Consider the following 22,995-nt stretch of genomic DNA (forward strand, 5'->3'; position numbering starts at 1 on the left):
TCACGATACAAAAAGACGGACAGGACAGGTTGCCTGACTTTCCGTCACTGCCACCCTTTGCCATCCTTACCCGTAGAAAGCCCTTTCATCATCCCCAAACCCTAATCTTTTCCCTTTCCTTCCCAGCCCCCAAACCCTGCCCTCTGTACCTTTCTCACCACCCGCTTCCCTTCTCCTGTCATCCCCCTACCACCCGGGAAAAAAAGAGATTGCCCCCTCCTTCCACTAGCCCACCCTCCCACCCAAAGAACAACTTCTTCTGCGCAGCTTGTTTTCTAGGCAGCAGCGCTATTGTGATGTCATCGGGGGGCATTGTGACAAGCCGCCAGTGTTCCGTCTCTTCATGTTGTGCACTGTTCAAACCGAAAATACATCAACAGGCAGGCTACAGAAAAGCTTACTAACAAAGGTTAGAGAGGGGCTTTCTCAGAGGGCTTTTTACAGTTTGTCTATTCCCAATTAGCCGGTTTAGTATACTTAATGAAAGTACTAATTCTTTCATAGGCCGCCCATTCTTAGTATTTGACGTTCAGGTAACAACAGGTAACTTTATTTGGAGTGGAAGCAGAGAGATAACACCAGATGCCAATTGTAGATCCTCTCACACCTGTGGTCACTGCAGCATCTGACTCCACTTTGTCCAAAAGGGATCTATTCCATTCAATTACACATGATCTAGATTAGACTGACAACAAGATACTGCACGGGACATAGCAGAGTTGGTGAAGTTGAGTGGTGATGAGTTTGCTATTTGGATGAATAAAGCAAGTAAAAAGTGTGTTAGATAAAAATTCATTTCAATTCGCTAATCGGGCTAATATGAATCAGGTGAATCGAGTTCTGCTTTTGGAAACTGGGTTAAGAAGGGGTGCACCGTTCCTGGAGGTACTGCAATACCAGGTCAATGCGTGGAGTGGACAGAGCAAGCTCTTTTTCCATCTCCCTGTTCTAAAAATCCATTTAATATATGGTCCCCAGATAGGGGACGTATCAGATATTAAACTGATAAGAACAGATACTACACTTGATCTTAGCCAAAAGGCCGAGAAGCGATAACCAGAATTGGTTTGGGCCTCGAGTGGCACCCTGGCCTATGCCGGACACATCTTAGGGAGAGAGAGCGAGAGGGAGACAAACCCACGCCTACACAAGACATTTTGTCACCCAAGCCAACCCTTGAAAAGGCTGCTTTGCAGAGCAAAAACAAGAAGAATGGTGCGTTTTGCAGCCGCCGCCCACTGCAATGAATCTGAATAACTCCTCCTTTAGGGCGCAAGCAACTCCCCTCCCCCTTGCAGTCTTTCCAATTCACGATACAAAAAGACGGACAGGACAGGTTGCCTGACTTTCCGTCACTGCCACCCTTTGCCATCCTTACCCGTAGAAAGCCCTTTCATCATCCCCAAACCCTAATCTTTTCCCTTTCCTTCCCAGCCCCCAAACCCTGCCCTCTGTACCTTTCTCACCACCCGCTTCCCTTCTCCTGTCATCCCCCTACCACCCGGGAAAAAAAGAGATTGCCCCCTCCTTCCACTAGCCCACCCTCCCACCCAAAGAACAACTTCTTCTGCGCAGCTTGTTTTCTAGGCAGCAGCGCTATTGTGATGTCATCGGGGGGCATTGTGACAAGCCGCCAGTGTTCCGTCTCTTCATGTTGTGCACTGTTCAAACCGAAAATACATCAACAGGCAGGCTACAGAAAAGCTTACTAACAAAGGTTAGAGAGGGGCTTTCTCAGAGGGCTTTTTACAGTTTGTCTATTCCCAATTAGCCGGTTTAGTATACTTAATGAAAGTACTAATTCTTTCATAGGCCGCCCATTCTTAGTATTTGACGTTCAGGTAACAACAGGTAACTTTATTTGGAGTGGAAGCAGAGAGATAACACCAGATGCCAATTGTAGATCCTCTCACACCTGTGGTCACTGCAGCATCTGACTCCACTTTGTCCAAAAGGGATCTATTCCATTCAATTACACATGATCTAGATTAGACTGACAACAAGATACTGCACGGGACATAGCAGAGTTGGTGAAGTTGAGTGGTGATGAGTTTGCTATTTGGATGAATAAAGCAAGTAAAAAGTGTGTTAGATAAAAATTCATTTCAATTCGCTAATCGGGCTAATATGAATCAGGTGAATCGAGTTCTGCTTTTGGAAACTGGGTTAAGAAGGGGTGCACCGTTCCTGGAGGTACTGCAATACCAGGTCAATGCGTGGAGTGGACAGAGCAAGCTCTTTTTCCATCTCCCTGTTCTAAAAATCCATTTAATATATGGTCCCCAGATAGGGGACGTATCAGATATTAAACTGATAAGAACAGATACTACACTTGATCTTAGCCAAAAGGCCGAGAAGCGATAACCAGAATTGGTTTGGGCCTCGAGTGGCACCCTGGCCTATGCCGGACACATCTTAGGGAGAGAGAGCGAGAGGGAGACAAACCCACGCCTACACAAGACATTTTGTCACCCAAGCCAACCCTTGAAAAGGCTGCTTTGCAGAGCAAAAACAAGAAGAATGGTGCGTTTTGCAGCCGCCGCCCACTGCAATGAATCTGAATAACTCCTCCTTTAGGGCGCAAGCAACTCCCCTCCCCCTTGCAGTCTTTCCAATTCACGATACAAAAAGACGGACAGGACAGGTTGCCTGACTTTCCGTCACTGCCACCCTTTGCCATCCTTACCCGTAGAAAGCCCTTTCATCATCCCCAAACCCTAATCTTTTCCCTTTCCTTCCCAGCCCCCAAACCCTGCCCTCTGTACCTTTCTCACCACCCGCTTCCCTTCTCCTGTCATCCCCCTACCACCCGGGAAAAAAAGAGATTGCCCCCTCCTTCCACTAGCCCACCCTCCCACCCAAAGAACAACTTCTTCTGCGCAGCTTGTTTTCTAGGCAGCAGCGCTATTGTGATGTCATCGGGGGGCATTGTGACAAGCCGCCAGTGTTCCGTCTCTTCATGTTGTGCACTGTTCAAACCGAAAATACATCAACAGGCAGGCTACAGAAAAGCTTACTAACAAAGGTTAGAGAGGGGCTTTCTCAGAGGGCTTTTTACAGTTTGTCTATTCCCAATTAGCCGGTTTAGTATACTTAATGAAAGTACTAATTCTTTCATAGGCCGCCCATTCTTAGTATTTGACGTTCAGGTAACAACAGGTAACTTTATTTGGAGTGGAAGCAGAGAGATAACACCAGATGCCAATTGTAGATCCTCTCACACCTGTGGTCACTGCAGCATCTGACTCCACTTTGTCCAAAAGGGATCTATTCCATTCAATTACACATGATCTAGATTAGACTGACAACAAGATACTGCACGGGACATAGCAGAGTTGGTGAAGTTGAGTGGTGATGAGTTTGCTATTTGGATGAATAAAGCAAGTAAAAAGTGTGTTAGATAAAAATTCATTTCAATTCGCTAATCGGGCTAATATGAATCAGGTGAATCGAGTTCTGCTTTTGGAAACTGGGTTAAGAAGGGGTGCACCGTTCCTGGAGGTACTGCAATACCAGGTCAATGCGTGGAGTGGACAGACCAAGCTCTTTTTCCATCTCCCTGTTCTAAAAATCCATTTAATATATGGTCCCCAGATAGGGGACGTATCAGATATTAAACTGATAAGAACAGATACTACACTTGATCTTAGCCAAAAGGCCGAGAAGCGATAACCAGAATTGGTTTGGGCCTCGAGTGGCACCCTGGCCTATGCCGGACACATCTTAGGGAGAGAGAGCGAGAGGGAGACAAACCCACGCCTACACAAGACATTTTGTCACCCAAGCCAACCCTTGAAAAGGCTGCTTTGCAGAGCAAAAACAAGAAGAATGGTGCGTTTTGCAGCCGCCGCCCACTGCAATGAATCTGAATAACTCCTCCTTTAGGGCGCAAGCAACTCCCCTCCCCCTTGCAGTCTTTCCAATTCACGATACAAAAAGACGGACAGGACAGGTTGCCTGACTTTCCGTCACTGCCACCCTTTGCCATCCTTACCCGTAGAAAGCCCTTTCATCATCCCCAAACCCTAATCTTTTCCCTTTCCTTCCCAGCCCCCAAACCCTGCCCTCTGTACCTTTCTCACCACCCGCTTCCCTTCTCCTGTCATCCCCCTACCACCCGGGAAAAAAAGAGATTGCCCCCTCCTTCCACTAGCCCACCCTCCCACCCAAAGAACAACTTCTTCTGCGCAGCTTGTTTTCTAGGCAGCAGCGCTATTGTGATGTCATCGGGGGGCATTGTGACAAGCCGCCAGTGTTCCGTCTCTTCATGTTGTGCACTGTTCAAACCGAAAATACATCAACAGGCAGGCTACAGAAAAGCTTACTAACAAAGGTTAGAGAGGGGCTTTCTCAGAGGGCTTTTTACAGTTTGTCTATTCCCAATTAGCCGGTTTAGTATACTTAATGAAAGTACTAATTCTTTCATAGGCCGCCCATTCTTAGTATTTGACGTTCAGGTAACAACAGGTAACTTTATTTGGAGTGGAAGCAGAGAGATAACACCAGATGCCAATTGTAGATCCTCTCACACCTGTGGTCACTGCAGCATCTGACTCCACTTTGTCCAAAAGGGATCTATTCCATTCAATTACACATGATCTAGATTAGACTGACAACAAGATACTGCACGGGACATAGCAGAGTTGGTGAAGTTGAGTGGTGATGAGTTTGCTATTTGGATGAATAAAGCAAGTAAAAAGTGTGTTAGATAAAAATTCATTTCAATTCGCTAATCGGGCTAATATGAATCAGGTGAATCGAGTTCTGCTTTTGGAAACTGGGTTAAGAAGGGGTGCACCGTTCCTGGAGGTACTGCAATACCAGGTCAATGCGTGGAGTGGACAGAGCAAGCTCTTTTTCCATCTCCCTGTTCTAAAAATCCATTTAATATATGGTCCCCAGATAGGGGACGTATCAGATATTAAACTGATAAGAACAGATTTTTTTTTTTTTTTTTTTTTTGAAGGATGAGTTTGAAAATAAAAAAGTGACCGCCTCTCGTTGCCCAGGTAACCGTCCGTCACAAGGGGGCTATGACATCCTACGATGCACACTCCCCCAAGGCCAGCAGTTGTGCAATACCCTGGCACCTTTCAGCACCAACCAAGGTAGTACCCTCCCAAACTACACTTGATCTTAGCCAAAAGGCCGAGAAGCGATAACCAGAATTGGTTTGGGCCTCGAGTGGCACCCTGGCCTATGCCGGACACATCTTAGGGAGAGAGAGCGAGAGGGAGACAAACCCACGCCTACACAAGACATTTTGTCACCCAAGCCAACCCTTGAAAAGGCTGCTTTGCAGAGCAAAAACAAGAAGAATGGTGCGTTTTGCAGCCGCCGCCCACTGCAATGAATCTGAATAACTCCTCCTTTAGGGCGCAAGCAACTCCCCTCCCCCTTGCAGTCTTTCCAATTCACGATACAAAAAGACGGACAGGACAGGTTGCCTGACTTTCCGTCACTGCCACCCTTTGCCATCCTTACCCGTAGAAAGCCCTTTCATCATCCCCAAACCCTAATCTTTTCCCTTTCCTTCCCAGCCCCCAAACCCTGCCCTCTGTACCTTTCTCACCACCCGCTTCCCTTCTCCTGTCATCCCCCTACCACCCGGGAAAAAAAGAGATTGCCCCCTCCTTCCACTAGCCCACCCTCCCACCCAAAGAACAACTTCTTCTGCGCAGCTTGTTTTCTAGGCAGCAGCGCTATTGTGATGTCATCGGGGGGCATTGTGACAAGCCGCCAGTGTTCCGTCTCTTCATGTTGTGCACTGTTCAAACCGAAAATACATCAACAGGCAGGCTACAGAAAAGCTTACTAACAAAGGTTAGAGAGGGGCTTTCTCAGAGGGCTTTTTACAGTTTGTCTATTCCCAATTAGCCGGTTTAGTATACTTAATGAAAGTACTAATTCTTTCATAGGCCGCCCATTCTTAGTATTTGACGTTCAGGTAACAACAGGTAACTTTATTTGGAGTGGAAGCAGAGAGATAACACCAGATGCCAATTGTAGATCCTCTCACACCTGTGGTCACTGCAGCATCTGACTCCACTTTGTCCAAAAGGGATCTATTCCATTCAATTACACATGATCTAGATTAGACTGACAACAAGATACTGCACGGGACATAGCAGAGTTGGTGAAGTTGAGTGGTGATGAGTTTGCTATTTGGATGAATAAAGCAAGTAAAAAGTGTGTTAGATAAAAATTCATTTCAATTCGCTAATCGGGCTAATATGAATCAGGTGAATCGAGTTCTGCTTTTGGAAACTGGGTTAAGAAGGGGTGCACCGTTCCTGGAGGTACTGCAATACCAGGTCAATGCGTGGAGTGGACAGAGCAAGCTCTTTTTCCATCTCCCTGTTCTAAAAATCCATTTAATATATGGTCCCCAGATAGGGGACGTATCAGATATTAAACTGATAAGAACAGATACTACACTTGATCTTAGCCAAAAGGCCGAGAAGCCATAACCAGAATTGGTTTGGGCCTCGAGTGGCACCCTGGCCTATGCCGGACACATCTTAGGGAGAGAGAGCGAGAGGGAGACAAACCCACGCCTACAAAAGACATTTTGTCACCCAAGCCAACCCTTGAAAAGGCTGCTTTGCAGAGCAAAAACAAGAAGAATGGTGCGTTTTGCAGCCGCCGCCCACTGCAATGAATCTGAATAACTCCTCCTTTAGGGCGCAAGCAACTCCCCTCCCCCTTGCAGTCTTTCCAATTCACGATACAAAAAGACGGACAGGACAGGTTGCCTGACTTTCCGTCACTGCCACCCTTTGCCATCCTTACCCGTAGAAAGCCCTTTCATCATCCCCAAACCCTAATCTTTTCCCTTTCCTTCCCAGCCCCCAAACCCTGCCCTCTGTACCTTTCTCACCACCCGCTTCCCTTCTCCTGTCATCCCCCTACCACCCGGGAAAAAAAGAGATTGCCCCCTCCTTCCACTAGCCCACCCTCCCACCCAAAGAACAACTTCTTCTGCGCAGCTTGTTTTCTAGGCAGCAGCGCTATTGTGATGTCATCGGGGGGCATTGTGACAAGCCGCCAGTGTTCCGTCTCTTCATGTTGTGCACTGTTCAAACCGAAAATACATCAACAGGCAGGCTACAGAAAAGCTTACTAACAAAGGTTAGAGAGGGGCTTTCTCAGAGGGCTTTTTACAGTTTGTCTATTCCCAATTAGCCGGTTTAGTATACTTAATGAAAGTACTAATTCTTTCATAGGCCGCCCATTCTTAGTATTTGACGTTCAGGTAACAACAGGTAACTTTATTTGGAGTGGAAGCAGAGAGATAACACCAGATGCCAATTGTAGATCCTCTCACACCTGTGGTCACTGCAGCATCTGACTCCACTTTGTCCAAAAGGGATCTATTCCATTCAATTACACATGATCTAGATTAGACTGACAACAAGATACTGCACGGGACATAGCAGAGTTGGTGAAGTTGAGTGGTGATGAGTTTGCTATTTGGATGAATAAAGCAAGTAAAAAGTGTGTTAGATAAAAATTCATTTCAATTCGCTAATCGGGCTAATATGAATCAGGTGAATCGAGTTCTGCTTTTGGAAACTGGGTTAAGAAGGGGTGCACCGTTCCTGGAGGTACTGCAATACCAGGTCAATGCGTGGAGTGGACAGAGCAAGCTCTTTTTCCATCTCCCTGTTCTAAAAATCCATTTAATATATGGTCCCCAGATAGGGAACGTATCAGATATTAAACTGATAAGAACAGATACTACACTTGATCTTAGCCAAAAGGCCGAGAAGCGATAACCAGAATTGGTTTGGGCCTCGAGTGGCACCCTGGCCTATGCCGGACACATCTTAGGGAGAGAGAGCGAGAGGGAGACAAACCCACGCCTACACAAGACATTTTGTCACCCAAGCCAACCCTTGAAAAGGCTGCTTTGCAGAGCAAAAACAAGAAGAATGGTGCGTTTTGCAGCCGCCGCCCACTGCAATGAATCTGAATAACTCCTCCTTTAGGGCGCAAGCAACTCCCCTCCCCCTTGCAGTCTTTCCAATTCACGATACAAAAAGACGGACAGGACAGGTTGCCTGACTTTCCGTCACTGCCACCCTTTGCCATCCTTACCCGTAGAAAGCCCTTTCATCATCCCCAAACCCTAATCTTTTCCCTTTCCTTCCCAGCCCCCAAACCCTGCCCTCTGTACCTTTCTCACCACCCGCTTCCCTTCTCCTGTCATCCCCCTACCACCCGGGAAAAAAAGAGATTGCCCCCTCCTTCCACTAGCCCACCCTCCCACCCAAAGAACAACTTCTTCTGCGCAGCTTGTTTTCTAGGCAGCAGCGCTATTGTGATGTCATCGGGGGGCATTGTGACAAGCCGCCAGTGTTCCGTCTCTTCATGTTGTGCACTGTTCAAACCGAAAATACATCAACAGGCAGGCTACAGAAAAGCTTACTAACAAAGGTTAGAGAGGGGCTTTCTCAGAGGGCTTTTTACAGTTTGTCTATTCCCAATTAGCCGGTTTAGTATACTTAATGAAAGTACTAATTCTTTCATAGGCCGCCCATTCTTAGTATTTGACGTTCAGGTAACAACAGGTAACTTTATTTGGAGTGGAAGCAGAGAGATAACACCAGATGCCAATTGTAGATCCTCTCACACCTGTGGTCACTGCAGCATCTGACTCCACTTTGTCCAAAAGGGATCTATTCCATTCAATTACACATGATCTAGATTAGACTGACAACAAGATACTGCACGGGACATAGCAGAGTTGGTGAAGTTGAGTGGTGATGAGTTTGCTATTTGGATGAATAAAGCAAGTAAAAAGTGTGTTAGATAAAAATTCATTTTAATTCGCTAATCGGGCTAATATGAATCAGGTGAATCGAGTTCTGCTTTTGGAAACTGGGTTAAGAAGGGGTGCACCGTTCCTGGAGGTACTGCAATACCAGGTCAATGCGTGGAGTGGACAGAGCAAGCTCTTTTTCCATCTCCCTGTTCTAAAAATCCATTTAATATATGGTCCCCAGATAGGGGACGTATCAGATATTAAACTGATAAGAACAGATACTACACTTGATCTTAGCCAAAAGGCCGAGAAGCGATAACCAGAATTGGTTTGGGCCTCGAGTGGCACCCTGGCCTATGCCGGACACATCTTAGGGAGAGAGAGCGAGAGGGAGACAAACCCACGCCTACACAAGACATTTTGTCACCCAAGCCAACCCTTGAAAAGGCTGCTTTGCAGAGCAAAAACAAGAAGAATGGTGCGTTTTGCAGCCGCCGCCCACTGCAATGAATCTGAATAACTCCTCCTTTAGGGCGCAAGCAACTCCCCTCCCCCTTGCAGTCTTTCCAATTCACGATACAAAAAGACGGACAGGACAGGTTGCCTGACTTTCCGTCACTGCCACCCTTTGCCATTCTTACCCGTAGAAAGCCCTTTCATCATCCCCAAACCCTAATCTTTTCCCTTTCCTTCCCAGCCCCCAAACCCTGCCCTCTGTACCTTTCTCACCACCCGCTTCCCTTCTCCTGTCATCCCCCTACCACCCGGGAAAAAAAGAGATTGCCCCCTCCTTCCACTAGCCCACCCTCCCACCCAAAGAACAACTTCTTCTGCGCAGCTTGTTTTCTAGGCAGCAGCGCTATTGTGATGTCATCGGGGGGCATTGTGACAAGCCGCCAGTGTTCCGTCTCTTCATGTTGTGCACTGTTCAAACCGAAAATACATCAACAGGCAGGCTACAGAAAAGCTTACTAACAAAGGTTAGAGAGGGGCTTTCTCAGAGGGCTTTTTACAGTTTGTCTATTCCCAATTAGCCGGTTTAGTATACTTAATGAAAGTACTAATTCTTTCATAGGCCGCCCATTCTTAGTATTTGACGTTCAGGTAACAACAGGTAACTTTATTTGGAGTGGAAGCAGAGAGATAACACCAGATGCCAATTGTAGATCCTCTCACACCTGTGGTCACTGCAGCATCTGACTCCACTTTGTCCAAAAGGGATCTATTCCATTCAATTACACATGATCTAGATTAGACTGACAACAAGATACTGCACGGGACATAGCAGAGTTGGTGAAGTTGAGTGGTGATGAGTTTGCTATTTGGATGAATAAAGCAAGTAAAAAGTGTGTTAGATAAAAATTCATTTCAATTCGCTAATCGGGCTAATATGAATCAGGTGAATCGAGTTCTGCTTTTGGAAACTGGGTTAAGAAGGGGTGCACCGTTCCTGGAGGTACTGCAATACCAGGTCAATGCGTGGAGTGGACAGACCAAGCTCTTTTTCCATCTCCCTGTTCTAAAAATCCATTTAATATATGGTCCCCAGATAGGGGACGTATCAGATATTAAACTGATAAGAACAGATACTACACTTGATCTTAGCCAAAAGGCCGAGAAGCGATAACCAGAATTGGTTTGGGCCTCGAGTGGCACCCTGGCCTATGCCGGACACATCTTAGGGAGAGAGAGCGAGAGGGAGACAAACCCACGCCTACACAAGACATTTTGTCACCCAAGCCAACCCTTGAAAAGGCTGCTTTGCAGAGCAAAAACAAGAAGAATGGTGCGTTTTGCAGCCGCCGCCCACTGCAATGAATCTGAATAACTCCTCCTTTAGGGCGCAAGCAACTCCCCTCCCCCTTGCAGTCTTTCCAATTCACGATACAAAAAGACGGACAGGACAGGTTGCCTGACTTTCCGTCACTGCCACCCTTTGCCATCCTTACCCGTAGAAAGCCCTTTCATCATCCCCAAACCCTAATCTTTTCCCTTTCCTTCCCAGCCCCCAAACCCTGCCCTCTGTACCTTTCTCACCACCCGCTTCCCTTCTCCTGTCATCCCCCTACCACCCGGGAAAAAAAGAGATTGCCCCCTCCTTCCACTAGCCCACCCTCCCACCCAAAGAACAACTTCTTCTGCGCAGCTTGTTTTCTAGGCAGCAGCGCTATTGTGATGTCATCGGGGGGCATTGTGACAAGCCGCCAGTGTTCCGTCTCTTCATGTTGTGCACTGTTCAAACCGAAAATACATCAACAGGCAGGCTACAGAAAAGCTTACTAACAAAGGTTAGAGAGGGGCTTTCTCAGAGGGCTTTTTACAGTTTGTCTATTCCCAATTAGCCGGTTTAGTATACTTAATGAAAGTACTAATTCTTTCATAGGCCGCCCATTCTTAGTATTTGACGTTCAGGTAACAACAGGTAACTTTATTTGGAGTGGAAGCAGAGAGATAACACCAGATGCCAATTGTAGATCCTCTCACACCTGTGGTCACTGCAGCATCTGACTCCACTTTGTCCAAAAGGGATCTATTCCATTCAATTACACATGATCTAGATTAGACTGACAACAAGATACTGCACGGGACATAGCAGAGTTGGTGAAGTTGAGTGGTGATGAGTTTGCTATTTGGATGAATAAAGCAAGTAAAAAGTGTGTTAGATAAAAATTCATTTCAATTCGCTAATCGGGCTAATATGAATCAGGTGAATCGAGTTCTGCTTTTGGAAACTGGGTTAAGAAGGGGTGCACCGTTCCTGGAGGTACTGCAATACCAGGTCAATGCGTGGAGTGGACAGAGCAAGCTCTTTTTCCATCTCCCTGTTCTAAAAATCCATTTAATATATGGTCCCCAGATAGGGGACGTATCAGATATTAAACTGATAAGAACAGATACTACACTTGATCTTAGCCAAAAGGCCGAGAAGCGATAACCAGAATTGGTTTGGGCCTCGAGTGGCACCCTGGCCTATGCCGGACACATCTTAGGGAGAGAGAGCGAGAGGGAGACAAACCCACGCCTACACAAGACATTTTGTCAACCCAAGCCAACCCTTGAAAAGGCTGCTTTGCAGAGCAAAAACAAGAAGAATGGTGCGTTTTGCAGCCGCCGCCCACTGCAATGAATCTGAATAACTCCTCCTTTAGGGCGCAAGCAACTCCCCTCCCCCTTGCAGTCTTTCCAATTCACGATACAAAAAGACGGACAGGACAGGTTGCCTGACTTTCCGTCACTGCCACCCTTTGCCATCCTTACCCGTAGAAAGCCCTTTCATCATCCCCAAACCCTAATCTTTTCCCTTTCCTTCCCAGCCCCCAAACCCTGCCCTCTGTACCTTTCTCACCACCCGCTTCCCTTCTCCTGTCATCCCCCTACCACCCGGGAAAAAAAGAGATTGCCCCCTCCTTCCACTAGCCCACCCTCCCACCCAAAGAACAACTTCTTCTGCGCAGCTTGTTTTCTAGGCAGCAGCGCTATTGTGATGTCATCGGGGGGCATTGTGACAAGCCGCCAGTGTTCCGTCTCTTCATGTTGTGCACTGTTCAAACCGAAAATACATCAACAGGCAGGCTACAGAAAAGCTTACTAACAAAGGTTAGAGAGGGGCTTTCTCAGAGGGCTTTTTACAGTTTGTCTATTCCCAATTAGCCGGTTTAGTATACTTAATGAAAGTACTAATTCTTTCATAGGCCGCCCATTCTTAGTATTTGACGTTCAGGTAACAACAGGTAACTTTATTTGGAGTGGAAGCAGAGAGATAACACCAGATGCCAATTGTAGATCCTCTCACACCTGTGGTCACTGCAGCATCTGACTCCACTTTGTCCAAAAGGGATCTATTCCATTCAATTACACATGATCTAGATTAGACTGACAACAAGATACTGCACGGGACATAGCAGAGTTGGTGAAGTTGAGTGGTGATGAGTTTGCTATTTGGATGAATAAAGCAAGTAAAAAGTGTGTTAGATAAAAATTCATTTCAATTCGCTAATCGGGCTAATATGAATCAGGTGAATCGAGTTCTGCTTTTGGAAACTGGGTTAAGAAGGGGTGCACCGTTCCTGGAGGTACTGCAATACCAGGTCAATGCGTGGAGTGGACAGAGCAAGCTCTTTTTCCATCTCCCTGTTCTAAAAATCCATTTAATATATGGTCCCCAGATAGGGGACGTATCAGATATTAAACTGATAAGAACAGATACTACACTTGATCTTAGCCAAAAGGCCGAGAAGCGATAACCAGAATTGGTTTGGGCCTCGAGTGGCACCCTGGCCTATGCCGGACACATCTTAGGGAGAGAGAGCGAGAGGGAGACAAACCCACGCCTACACAAGACATTTTGTCACCCAAGCCAACCCTTGAAAAGGCTGCTTTGCAGAGCAAAAACAAGAAGAATGGTGCGTTTTGCAGCCGCCGCCCACTGCAATGAATCTGAATAACTCCTCCTTTAGGGCGCAAGCAACTCCCCTCCCCCTTGCAGTCTTTCCAATTCACGATACAAAAAGACGGACAGGACAGGTTGCCTGACTTTCCGTCACTGCCACCCTTTGCCATCCTTACCCGTAGAAAGCCCTTTCATCATCCCCAAACCCTAATCTTTTCCCTTTCCTTCCCAGCCCCCAAACCCTGCCCTCTGTACCTTTCTCACCACCCGCTTCCCTTCTCCTGTCATCCCCCTACCACCCGGGAAAAAAAGAGATTGCCCCCTCCTTCCACTAGCCCACCCTCCCACCCAAAGAACAACTTCTTCTGCGCAGCTTGTTTTCTAGGCAGCAGCGCTATTGTGATGTCATCGGGGGGCATTGTGACAAGCCGCCAGTGTTCCGTCTCTTCATGTTGTGCACTGTTCAAACCGAAAATACATCAACAGGCAGGCTACAGAAAAGCTTACTAACAAAGGTTAGAGAGGGGCTTTCTCAGAGGGCTTTTTACAGTTTGTCTATTCCCAATTAGCCGGTTTAGTATACTTAATGAAAGTACTAATTCTTTCATAGGCCGCCCATTCTTAGTATTTGACGTTCAGGTAACAACAGGTAACTTTATTTGGAGTGGAAGCAGAGAGATAACACCAGATGCCAATTGTAGATCCTCTCACACCTGTGGTCACTGCAGCATCTGACTCCACTTTGTCCAAAAGGGATCTATTCCATTCAATTACACATGATCTAGATTAGACTGACAACAAGATACTGCACGGGACATAGCAGAGTTGGTGAAGTTGAGTGGTGATGAGTTTGCTATTTGGATGAATAAAGCAAGTAAAAAGTGTGTTAGATAAAAATTCATTTCAATTCGCTAATCGGGCTAATATGAATCAGGTGAATCGAGTTCTGCTTTTGGAAACTGGGTTAAGAAGGGGTGCACCGTTCCTGGAGGTACTGCAATACCAGGTCAATGCGTGGAGTGGACAGAGCAAGCTCTTTTTCCATCTCCCTGTTCTAAAAATCCATTTAATATATGGTCCCCAGATAGGGGACGTATCAGATATTAAACTGATAAGAACAGATACTACACTTGATCTTAGCCAAAAGGCCGAGAAGCGATAACCAGAATTGGTTTGGGCCTCGAGTGGCACCCTGGCCTATGCCGGACACATCTTAGGGAGAGAGAGCGAGAGGGAGACAAACCCACGCCTACACAAGACATTTTGTCACCCAAGCCAACCCTTGAAAAGGCTGCTTTGCAGAGCAAAAACAAGAAGAATGGTGCGTTTTGCAGCCGCCGCCCACTGCAATGAATCTGAATAACTCCTCCTTTAGGGCGCAAGCAACTCCCCTCCCCCTTGCAGTCTTTCCAATTCACGATACAAAAAGACGGACAGGACAGGTTGCCTGACTTTCCGTCACTGCCACCCTTTGCCATCCTTACCCGTAGAAAGCCCTTTCATCATCCCCAAACCCTAATCTTTTCCCTTTCCTTCCCAGCCCCCAAACCCTGCCCTCTGTACCTTTCTCACCACCCGCTTCCCTTCTCCTGTCATCCCCCTACCACCCGGGAAAAAAAGAGATTGCCCCCTCCTTCCACTAGCCCACCCTCCCACCCAAAGAACAACTTCTTCTGCGCAGCTTGTTTTCTAGGCAGCAGCGCTATTGTGATGTCATCGGGGGGCATTGTGACAAGCCGCCAGTGTTCCGTCTCTTCATGTTGTGCACTGTTCAAACCGAAAATACATCAACAGGCAGGCTACAGAAAAGCTTACTAACAAAGGTTAGAGAGGGGCTTTCTCAGAGGGCTTTTTACAGTTTGTCTATTCCCAATTAGCCGGTTTAGTATACTTAATGAAAGTACTAATTCTTTCATAGGCCGCCCATTCTTAGTATTTGACGTTCAGGTAACAACAGGTAACTTTATTTGGAGTGGAAGCAGAGAGATAACACCAGATGCCAATTGTAGATCCTCTCACACCTGTGGTCACTGCAGCATCTGACTCCACTTTGTCCAAAAGGGATCTATTCCATTCAATTACACATGATCTAGATTAGACTGACAACAAGATACTGCACGGGACATAGCAGAGTTGGTGAAGTTGAGTGGTGATGAGTTTGCTATTTGGATGAATAAAGCAAGTAAAAAGTGTGTTAGATAAAAATTCATTTCAATTCGCTAATCGGGCTAATATGAATCAGGTGAATCGAGTTCTGCTTTTGGAAACTGGGTTAAGAAGGGGTGCACCGTTCCTGGAGGTACTGCAATACCAGGTCAATGCGTGGAGTGGACAGAGCAAGCTCTTTTTCCATCTCCCTGTTCTAAAAATCCATTTAATATATGGTCCCCAGATAGGGGACGTATCAGATATTAAACTGATAAGAACAGATACTACACTTGATCTTAGCCAAAAGGCCGAGAAGCGATAACCAGAATTGGTTTGGGCCTCGAGTGGCACCCTGGCCTATGCCGGACACATCTTAGGGAGAGAGAGCGAGAGGGAGACAAACCCACGCCTACACAAGACATTTTGTCACCCAAGCCAACCCTTGAAAAGGCTGCTTTGCAGAGCAAAAACAAGAAGAATGGTGCGTTTTGCAGCCGCCGCCCACTGCAATGAATCTGAATAACTCCTCCTTTAGGGCGCAAGCAACTCCCCTCCCCCTTGCAGTCTTTCCAATTCACGATACAAAAAGACGGACAGGACAGGTTGCCTGACTTTCCGTCACTGCCACCCTTTGCCATCCTTACCCGTAGAAAGCCCTTTCATCATCCCCAAACCCTAATCTTTTCCCTTTCCTTCCCAGCCCCCAAACCCTGCCCTCTGTACCTTTCTCACCACCCGCTTCCCTTCTCCTGTCATCCCCCTACCACCCGGGAAAAAAAGAGATTGCCCCCTCCTTCCACTAGCCCACCCTCCCACCCAAAGAACAACTTCTTCTGCGCAGCTTGTTTTCTAGGCAGCAGCGCTATTGTGATGTCATCGGGGGGCATTGTGACAAGCCGCCAGTGTTCCGTCTCTTCATGTTGTGCACTGTTCAAACCGAAAATACATCAACAGGCAGGCTACAGAAAAGCTTACTAACAAAGGTTAGAGAGGGGCTTTCTCAGAGGGCTTTTTACAGTTTGTCTATTCCCAATTAGCCGGTTTAGTATACTTAATGAAAGTACTAATTCTTTCATAGGCCGCCCATTCTTAGTATTTGACGTTCAGGTAACAACAGGTAACTTTATTTGGAGTGGAAGCAGAGAGATAACACCAGATGCCAATTGTAGATCCTCTCACACCTGTGGTCACTGCAGCATCTGACTCCACTTTGTCCAAAAGGGATCTATTCCATTCAATTACACATGATCTAGATTAGACTGACAACAAGATACTGCACGGGACATAGCAGAGTTGGTGAAGTTGAGTGGTGATGAGTTTGCTATTTGGATGAATAAAGCAAGTAAAAAGTGTGTTAGATAAAAATTCATTTCAATTCGCTAATCGGGCTAATATGAATCAGGTGAATCGAGTTCTGCTTTTGGAAACTGGGTTAAGAAGGGGTGCACCGTTCCTGGAGGTACTGCAATACCAGGTCAATGCGTGGAGTGGACAGAGCAAGCTCTTTTTCCATCTCCCTGTTCTAAAAATCCATTTAATATATGGTCCCCAGATAGGGGACGTATCAGATATTAAACTGATAAGAACAGATACTACACTTGATCTTAGCCAAAAGGCCGAGAAGCGATAACCAGAATTGGTTTGGGCCTCGAGTGGCACCCTGGCCTATGCCGGACACATCTTAGGGAGAGAGAGCGAGAGGGAGACAAACCCACGCCTACACAAGACATTTTGTCACCCAAGCCAACCCTTGAAAAGGCTGCTTTGCAGAGCAAAAACAAGAAGAATGGTGCGTTTTGCAGCCGCCGCCCACTGCAATGAATCTGAATAACTCCTCCTTTAGGGCGCAAGCAACTCCCCTCCCCCTTGCAGTCTTTCCAATTCACGATACAAAAAGACGGACAGGACAGGTTGCCTGACTTTCCGTCACTGCCACCCTTTGCCATCCTTACCCGTAGAAAGCCCTTTCATCATCCCCAAACCCTAATCTTTTCCCTTTCCTTCCCAGCCCCCAAACCCTGCCCTCTGTACCTTTCTCACCACCCGCTTCCCTTCTCCTGTCATCCCCCTACCACCCGGGAAAAAAAGAGATTGCCCCCTCCTTCCACTAGCCCACCCTCCCACCCAAAGAACAACTTCTTCTGCGCAGCTTGTTTTCTAGGCAGCAGCGCTATTGTGATGTCATCGGGGGGCATTGTGACAAGCCGCCAGTGTTCCGTCTCTTCATGTTGTGCACTGTTCAAACCGAAAATACATCAACAGGCAGGCTACAGAAAAGCTTACTAACAAAGGTTAGAGAGGGGCTTTCTCAGAGGGCTTTTTACAGTTTGTCTATTCCCAATTAGCCGGTTTAGTATACTTAATGAAAGTACTAATTCTTTCATAGGCCGCCCATTCTTAGTATTTGACGTTCAGGTAACAACAGGTAACTTTATTTGGAGTGGAAGCAGAGAGATAACACCAGATGCCAATTGTAGATCCTCTCACACCTGTGGTCACTGCAGCATCTGACTCCACTTTGTCCAAAAGGGATCTATTCCATTCAATTACACATGATCTAGATTAGACTGACAACAAGATACTGCACGGGACATAGCAGAGTTGGTGAAGTTGAGTGGTGATGAGTTTGCTATTTGGATGAATAAAGCAAGTAAAAAGTGTGTTAGATAAAAATTCATTTCAATTCGCTAATCGGGCTAATATGAATCAGGTGAATCGAGTTCTGCTTTTGGAAACTGGGTTAAGAAGGGGTGCACCGTTCCTGGAGGTACTGCAATACCAGGTCAATGCGTGGAGTGGACAGAGCAAGCTCTTTTTCCATCTCCCTGTTCTAAAAATCCATTTAATATATGGTCCCCAGATAGGGGACGTATCAGATATTAAACTGATAAGAACAGATACTACACTTGATCTTAGCCAAAAGGCCGAGAAGCGATAACCAGAATTGGTTTGGGCCTCGAGTGGCACCCTGGCCTATGCCGGACACATCTTAGGGAGAGAGAGCGAGAGGGAGACAAACCCACGCCTACACAAGACATTTTGTCACCCAAGCCAACCCTTGAAAAGGCTGCTTTGCAGAGCAAAAACAAGAAGAATGGTGCGTTTTGCAGCCGCCGCCCACTGCAATGAATCTGAATAACTCCTCCTTTAGGGCGCAAGCAACTCCCCTCCCCCTTGCAGTCTTTCCAATTCACGATACAAAAAGACGGACAGGACAGGTTGCCTGACTTTCCGTCACTGCCACCCTTTGCCATCCTTACCCGTAGAAAGCCCTTTCATCATCCCCAAACCCTAATCTTTTCCCTTTCCTTCCCAGCCCCCAAACCCTGCCCTCTGTACCTTTCTCACCACCCGCTTCCCTTCTCCTGTCATCCCCCTACCACCCGGGAAAAAAAGAGATTGCCCCCTCCTTCCACTAGCCCACCCTCCCACCCAAAGAACAACTTCTTCTGCGCAGCTTGTTTTCTAGGCAGCAGCGCTATTGTGATGTCATCGGGGGGCATTGTGACAAGCTGCCAGTGTTCCGTCTCTTCATGTTGTGCACTGTTCAAACCGAAAATACATCAACAGGCAGGCTACAGAAAAGCTTACTAACAAAGGTTAGAGAGGGGCTTTCTCAGAGGGCTTTTTACAGTTTGTCTATTCCCAATTAGCCGGTTTAGTATACTTAATGAAAGTACTAATTCTTTCATAGGCCGCCCATTCTTAGTATTTGACGTTCAGGTAACAACAGGTAACTTTATTTGGAGTGGAAGCAGAGAGATAACACCAGATGCCAATTGTAGATCCTCTCACACCTGTGGTCACTGCAGCATCTGACTCCACTTTGTCCAAAAGGGATCTATTCCATTCAATTACACATGATCTAGATTAGACTGACAACAAGATACTGCACGGGACATAGCAGAGTTGGTGAAGTTGAGTGGTGATGAGTTTGCTATTTGGATGAATAAAGCAAGTAAAAAGTGTGTTAGATAAAAATTCATTTCAATTCGCTAATCGGGCTAATATGAATCAGGTGAATCGAGTTCTGCTTTTGGAAACTGGGTTAAGAAGGGGTGCACCGTTCCTGGAGGTACTGCAATACCAGGTCAATGCGTGGAGTGGACAGAGCAAGCTCTTTTTCCATCTCCCTGTTCTAAAAATCCATTTAATATATGGTCCCCAGATAGGGGACGTATCAGATATTAAACTGATAAGAACAGATACTACACTTGATCTTAGCCAAAAGGCCGAGAAGCGATAACCAGAATTGGTTTGGGCCTCGAGTGGCACCCTGGCCTATGCCGGACACATCTTAGGGAGAGAGAGCGAGAGGGAGACAAACCCACGCCTACACAAGACATTTTGTCACCCAAGCCAACCCTTGAAAAGGCTGCTTTGCAGAGCAAAAACAAGAAGAATGGTGCGTTTTGCAGCCGCCGCCCACTGCAATGAATCTGAATAACTCCTCCTTTAGGGCGCAAGCAACTCCCCTCCCCCTTGCAGTCTTTCCAATTCACGATACAAAAAGACGGACAGGACAGGTTGCCTGACTTTCCGTCACTGCCACCCTTTGCCATCCTTACCCGTAGAAAGCCCTTTCATCATCCCCAAACCCTAATCTTTTCCCTTTCCTTCCCAGCCCCCAAACCCTGCCCTCTGTACCTTTCTCACCACCCGCTTCCCTTCTCCTGTCATCCCCCTACCACCCGGGAAAAAAAGAGATTGCCCCCTCCTTCCACTAGCCCACCCTCCCACCCAAAGAACAACTTCTTCTGCGCAGCTTGTTTTCTAGGCAGCAGCGCTATTGTGATGTCATCGGGGGGCATTGTGACAAGCCGCCAGTGTTCCGTCTCTTCATGTTGTGCACTGTTCAAACCGAAAATACATCAACAGGCAGGCTACAGAAAAGCTTACTAACAAAGGTTAGAGAGGGGCTTTCTCAGAGGGCTTTTTACAGTTTGTCTATTCCCAATTAGCCGGTTTAGTATACTTAATGAAAGTACTAATTCTTTCATAGGCCGCCCATTCTTAGTATTTGACGTTCAGGTAACAACAGGTAACTTTATTTGGAGTGGAAGCAGAGAGATAACACCAGATGCCAATTGTAGATCCTCTCACACCTGTGGTCACTGCAGCATCTGACTCCACTTTGTCCAAAAGGGATCTATTCCATTCAATTACACATGATCTAGATTAGACTGACAACAAGATACTGCACGGGACATAGCAGAGTTGGTGAAGTTGAGTGGTGATGAGTTTGCTATTTGGATGAATAAAGCAAGTAAAAAGTGTGTTAGATAAAAATTCATTTCAATTCGCTAATCGGGCTAATATGAATCAGGTGAATCGAGTTCTGCTTTTGGAAACTGGGTTAAGAAGGGGTGCACCGTTCCTGGAGGTACTGCAATACCAGGTCAATGCGTGGAGTGGACAGAGCAAGCTCTTTTTCCATCTCCCTGTTCTAAAAATCCATTTAATATATGGTCCCCAGATAGGGGACGTATCAGATATTAAACTGATAAGAACAGATACTACACTTGATCTTAGCCAAAAGGCCGAGAAGCGATAACCAGAATTGGTTTGGGCCTCGAGTGGCACCCTGGCCTATGCCGGACACATCTTAGGGAGAGAGAGCGAGAGGGAGACAAACCCACGCCTACACAAGACATTTTGTCACCCAAGCCAACCCTTGAAAAGGCTGCTTTGCAGAGCAAAAACAAGAAGAATGGTGCGTTTTGCAGCCGCCGCCCACTGCAATGAATCTGAATAACTCCTCCTTTAGGGCGCAAGCAACTCCCCTCCCCCTTGCAGTCTTTCCAATTCACGATACAAAAAGACGGACAGGACAGGTTGCCTGACTTTCCGTCACTGCCACCCTTTGCCATCCTTACCCGTAGAAAGCCCTTTCATCATCCCCAAACCCTAATCTTTTCCCTTTCCTTCCCAGCCCCCAAACCCTGCCCTCTGTACCTTTCTCACCACCCGCTTCCCTTCTCCTGTCATCCCCCTACCACCCGGGAAAAAAAGAGATTGCCCCCTCCTTCCACTAGCCCACCCTCCCACCCAAAGAACAACTTCTTCTGCGCAGCTTGTTTTCTAGGCAGCAGCGCTATTGTGATGTCATCGGGGGGCATTGTGACAAGCCGCCAGTGTTCCGTCTCTTCATGTTGTGCACTGTTCAAACCGAAAATACATCAACAGGCAGGCTACAGAAAAGCTTACTAACAAAGGTTAGAGAGGGGCTTTCTCAGAGGGCTTTTTACAGTTTGTCTATTCCCAATTAGCCGGTTTAGTATACTTAATGAAAGTACTAATTCTTTCATAGGCCGCCCATTCTTAGTATTTGACGTTCAGGTAACAACAGGTAACTTTATTTGGAGTGGAAGCAGAGAGATAACACCAGATGCCAATTGTAGATCCTCTCACACCTGTGGTCACTGCAGCATCTGACTCCACTTTGTCCAAAAGGGATCTATTCCATTCAATTACACATGATCTAGATTAGACTGACAACAAGATACTGCACGGGACATAGCAGAGTTGGTGAAGTTGAGTGGTGATGAGTTTGCTATTTGGATGAATAAAGCAAGTAAAAAGTGTGTTAGATAAAAATTCATTTCAATTCGCTAATCGGGCTAATATGAATCAGGTGAATCGAGTTCTGCTTTTGGAAACTGGGTTAAGAAGGGGTGCACCGTTCCTGGAGGTACTGCAATACCAGGTCAATGCGTGGAGTGGACAGAGCAAGCTCTTTTTCCATCTCCCTGTTCTAAAAATCCATTTAATATATGGTCCCCAGATAGGGGACGTATCAGATATTAAACTGATAAGAACAGATACTACACTTGATCTTAGCCAAAAGGCCGAGAAGCGATAACCAGAATTGGTTTGGGCCTCGAGTGGCACCCTGGCCTATGCCGGACACATCTTAGGGAGAGAGAGCGAGAGGGAGACAAACCCACGCCTACACAAGACATTTTGTCACCCAAGCCAACCCTTGAAAAGGCTGCTTTGCAGAGCAAAAACAAGAAGAATGGTGCGTTTTGCAGCCGCCGCCCACTGCAATGAATCTGAATAACTCCTCCTTTAGGGCGCAAGCAACTCCCCTCCCCCTTGCAGTCTTTCCAATTCACGATACAAAAAGACGGACAGGACAGGTTGCCTGACTTTCCGTCACTGCCACCCTTTGCCATCCTTACCCGTAGAAAGCCCTTTCATCATCCCCAAACCCTAATCTTTTCCCTTTCCTTCCCAGCCCCCAAACCCTGCCCTCTGTACCTTTCTCACCACCCGCTTCCCTTCTCCTGTCATCCCCCTACCACCCGGGAAAAAAAGAGATTGCCCCCTCCTTCCACTAGCCCACCCTCCCACCCAAAGAACAACTTCTTCTGCGCAGCTTGTTTTCTAGGCAGCAGCGCTATTGTGATGTCATCGGGGGGCATTGTGACAAGCCGCCAGTGTTCCGTCTCTTCATGTTGTGCACTGTTCAAACCGAAAATACATCAACAGGCAGGCTACAGAAAAGCTTACTAACAAAGGTTAGAGAGGGGCTTTCTCAGAGGGCTTTTTACAGTTTGTCTATTCCCAATTAGCCGGTTTAGTATACTTAATGAAAGTACTAATTCTTTCATAGGCCGCCCATTCTTAGTATTTGACGTTCAGGTAACAACAGGTAACTTTATTTGGAGTGGAAGCAGAGAGATAA

The 22,995-nt window shown here is 46.7% G+C and overlaps 16 non-coding genes and 1 pseudogene across 16 annotated transcripts; all 17 read right to left on the reverse strand.

The window, feature by feature from the left end:
* Positions 1-863: 863 nt before the first annotated feature.
* LOC142267068 (U2 spliceosomal RNA) lies at positions 864-1,054 on the reverse strand. Its single transcript, XR_012733022.1, has one exon. It is a non-coding gene; the product is annotated as a U2 spliceosomal RNA (small nuclear RNA).
* A 1,117-nt stretch (positions 1,055-2,171) lies between these two features.
* LOC142267070 (U2 spliceosomal RNA) lies at positions 2,172-2,362 on the reverse strand. The gene has a single exon (XR_012733024.1). It is a non-coding gene; the product is annotated as a U2 spliceosomal RNA (small nuclear RNA).
* Positions 2,363-3,479: 1,117 nt separating this feature from the next.
* On the reverse strand, positions 3,480-3,670 carry LOC142267088 (U2 spliceosomal RNA). The gene has a single exon (XR_012733040.1). It is a non-coding gene; the product is annotated as a U2 spliceosomal RNA (small nuclear RNA).
* A 1,117-nt stretch (positions 3,671-4,787) lies between these two features.
* On the reverse strand, positions 4,788-4,992 carry LOC142267095 (U2 spliceosomal RNA; annotated as a pseudogene).
* Positions 4,993-6,277: 1,285 nt separating this feature from the next.
* LOC142267086 (U2 spliceosomal RNA) lies at positions 6,278-6,468 on the reverse strand. Its single transcript, XR_012733038.1, has one exon. It is a non-coding gene; the product is annotated as a U2 spliceosomal RNA (small nuclear RNA).
* A 1,117-nt stretch (positions 6,469-7,585) lies between these two features.
* On the reverse strand, positions 7,586-7,776 carry LOC142267085 (U2 spliceosomal RNA). Its single transcript, XR_012733037.1, has one exon. It is a non-coding gene; the product is annotated as a U2 spliceosomal RNA (small nuclear RNA).
* Positions 7,777-8,893: 1,117 nt separating this feature from the next.
* On the reverse strand, positions 8,894-9,084 carry LOC142267071 (U2 spliceosomal RNA). Its single transcript, XR_012733025.1, has one exon. It is a non-coding gene; the product is annotated as a U2 spliceosomal RNA (small nuclear RNA).
* Positions 9,085-10,201: 1,117 nt separating this feature from the next.
* LOC142267090 (U2 spliceosomal RNA) lies at positions 10,202-10,392 on the reverse strand. The gene has a single exon (XR_012733041.1). It is a non-coding gene; the product is annotated as a U2 spliceosomal RNA (small nuclear RNA).
* Positions 10,393-11,509: 1,117 nt separating this feature from the next.
* On the reverse strand, positions 11,510-11,700 carry LOC142267072 (U2 spliceosomal RNA). The gene has a single exon (XR_012733026.1). It is a non-coding gene; the product is annotated as a U2 spliceosomal RNA (small nuclear RNA).
* Positions 11,701-12,818: 1,118 nt separating this feature from the next.
* On the reverse strand, positions 12,819-13,009 carry LOC142267073 (U2 spliceosomal RNA). The gene has a single exon (XR_012733027.1). It is a non-coding gene; the product is annotated as a U2 spliceosomal RNA (small nuclear RNA).
* A 1,117-nt stretch (positions 13,010-14,126) lies between these two features.
* On the reverse strand, positions 14,127-14,317 carry LOC142267074 (U2 spliceosomal RNA). The gene has a single exon (XR_012733028.1). It is a non-coding gene; the product is annotated as a U2 spliceosomal RNA (small nuclear RNA).
* A 1,117-nt stretch (positions 14,318-15,434) lies between these two features.
* Positions 15,435-15,625, reverse strand: LOC142267075 (U2 spliceosomal RNA). The gene has a single exon (XR_012733029.1). It is a non-coding gene; the product is annotated as a U2 spliceosomal RNA (small nuclear RNA).
* Positions 15,626-16,742: 1,117 nt separating this feature from the next.
* On the reverse strand, positions 16,743-16,933 carry LOC142267076 (U2 spliceosomal RNA). The gene has a single exon (XR_012733030.1). It is a non-coding gene; the product is annotated as a U2 spliceosomal RNA (small nuclear RNA).
* A 1,117-nt stretch (positions 16,934-18,050) lies between these two features.
* Positions 18,051-18,241, reverse strand: LOC142267078 (U2 spliceosomal RNA). The gene has a single exon (XR_012733031.1). It is a non-coding gene; the product is annotated as a U2 spliceosomal RNA (small nuclear RNA).
* A 1,117-nt stretch (positions 18,242-19,358) lies between these two features.
* Positions 19,359-19,549, reverse strand: LOC142267079 (U2 spliceosomal RNA). The gene has a single exon (XR_012733032.1). It is a non-coding gene; the product is annotated as a U2 spliceosomal RNA (small nuclear RNA).
* A 1,117-nt stretch (positions 19,550-20,666) lies between these two features.
* Positions 20,667-20,857, reverse strand: LOC142267080 (U2 spliceosomal RNA). The gene has a single exon (XR_012733033.1). It is a non-coding gene; the product is annotated as a U2 spliceosomal RNA (small nuclear RNA).
* A 1,117-nt stretch (positions 20,858-21,974) lies between these two features.
* On the reverse strand, positions 21,975-22,165 carry LOC142267082 (U2 spliceosomal RNA). Its single transcript, XR_012733035.1, has one exon. It is a non-coding gene; the product is annotated as a U2 spliceosomal RNA (small nuclear RNA).
* Between the last annotated feature and the right edge of the window lie 830 nt (positions 22,166-22,995).

The sequence above is a fragment of the Anomaloglossus baeobatrachus genome, unplaced genomic scaffold, assembly GCF_048569485.1.
Source record: "Anomaloglossus baeobatrachus isolate aAnoBae1 unplaced genomic scaffold, aAnoBae1.hap1 Scaffold_2934, whole genome shotgun sequence".
Taxonomy (NCBI): Eukaryota; Metazoa; Chordata; class Amphibia; order Anura; family Aromobatidae; genus Anomaloglossus; species Anomaloglossus baeobatrachus.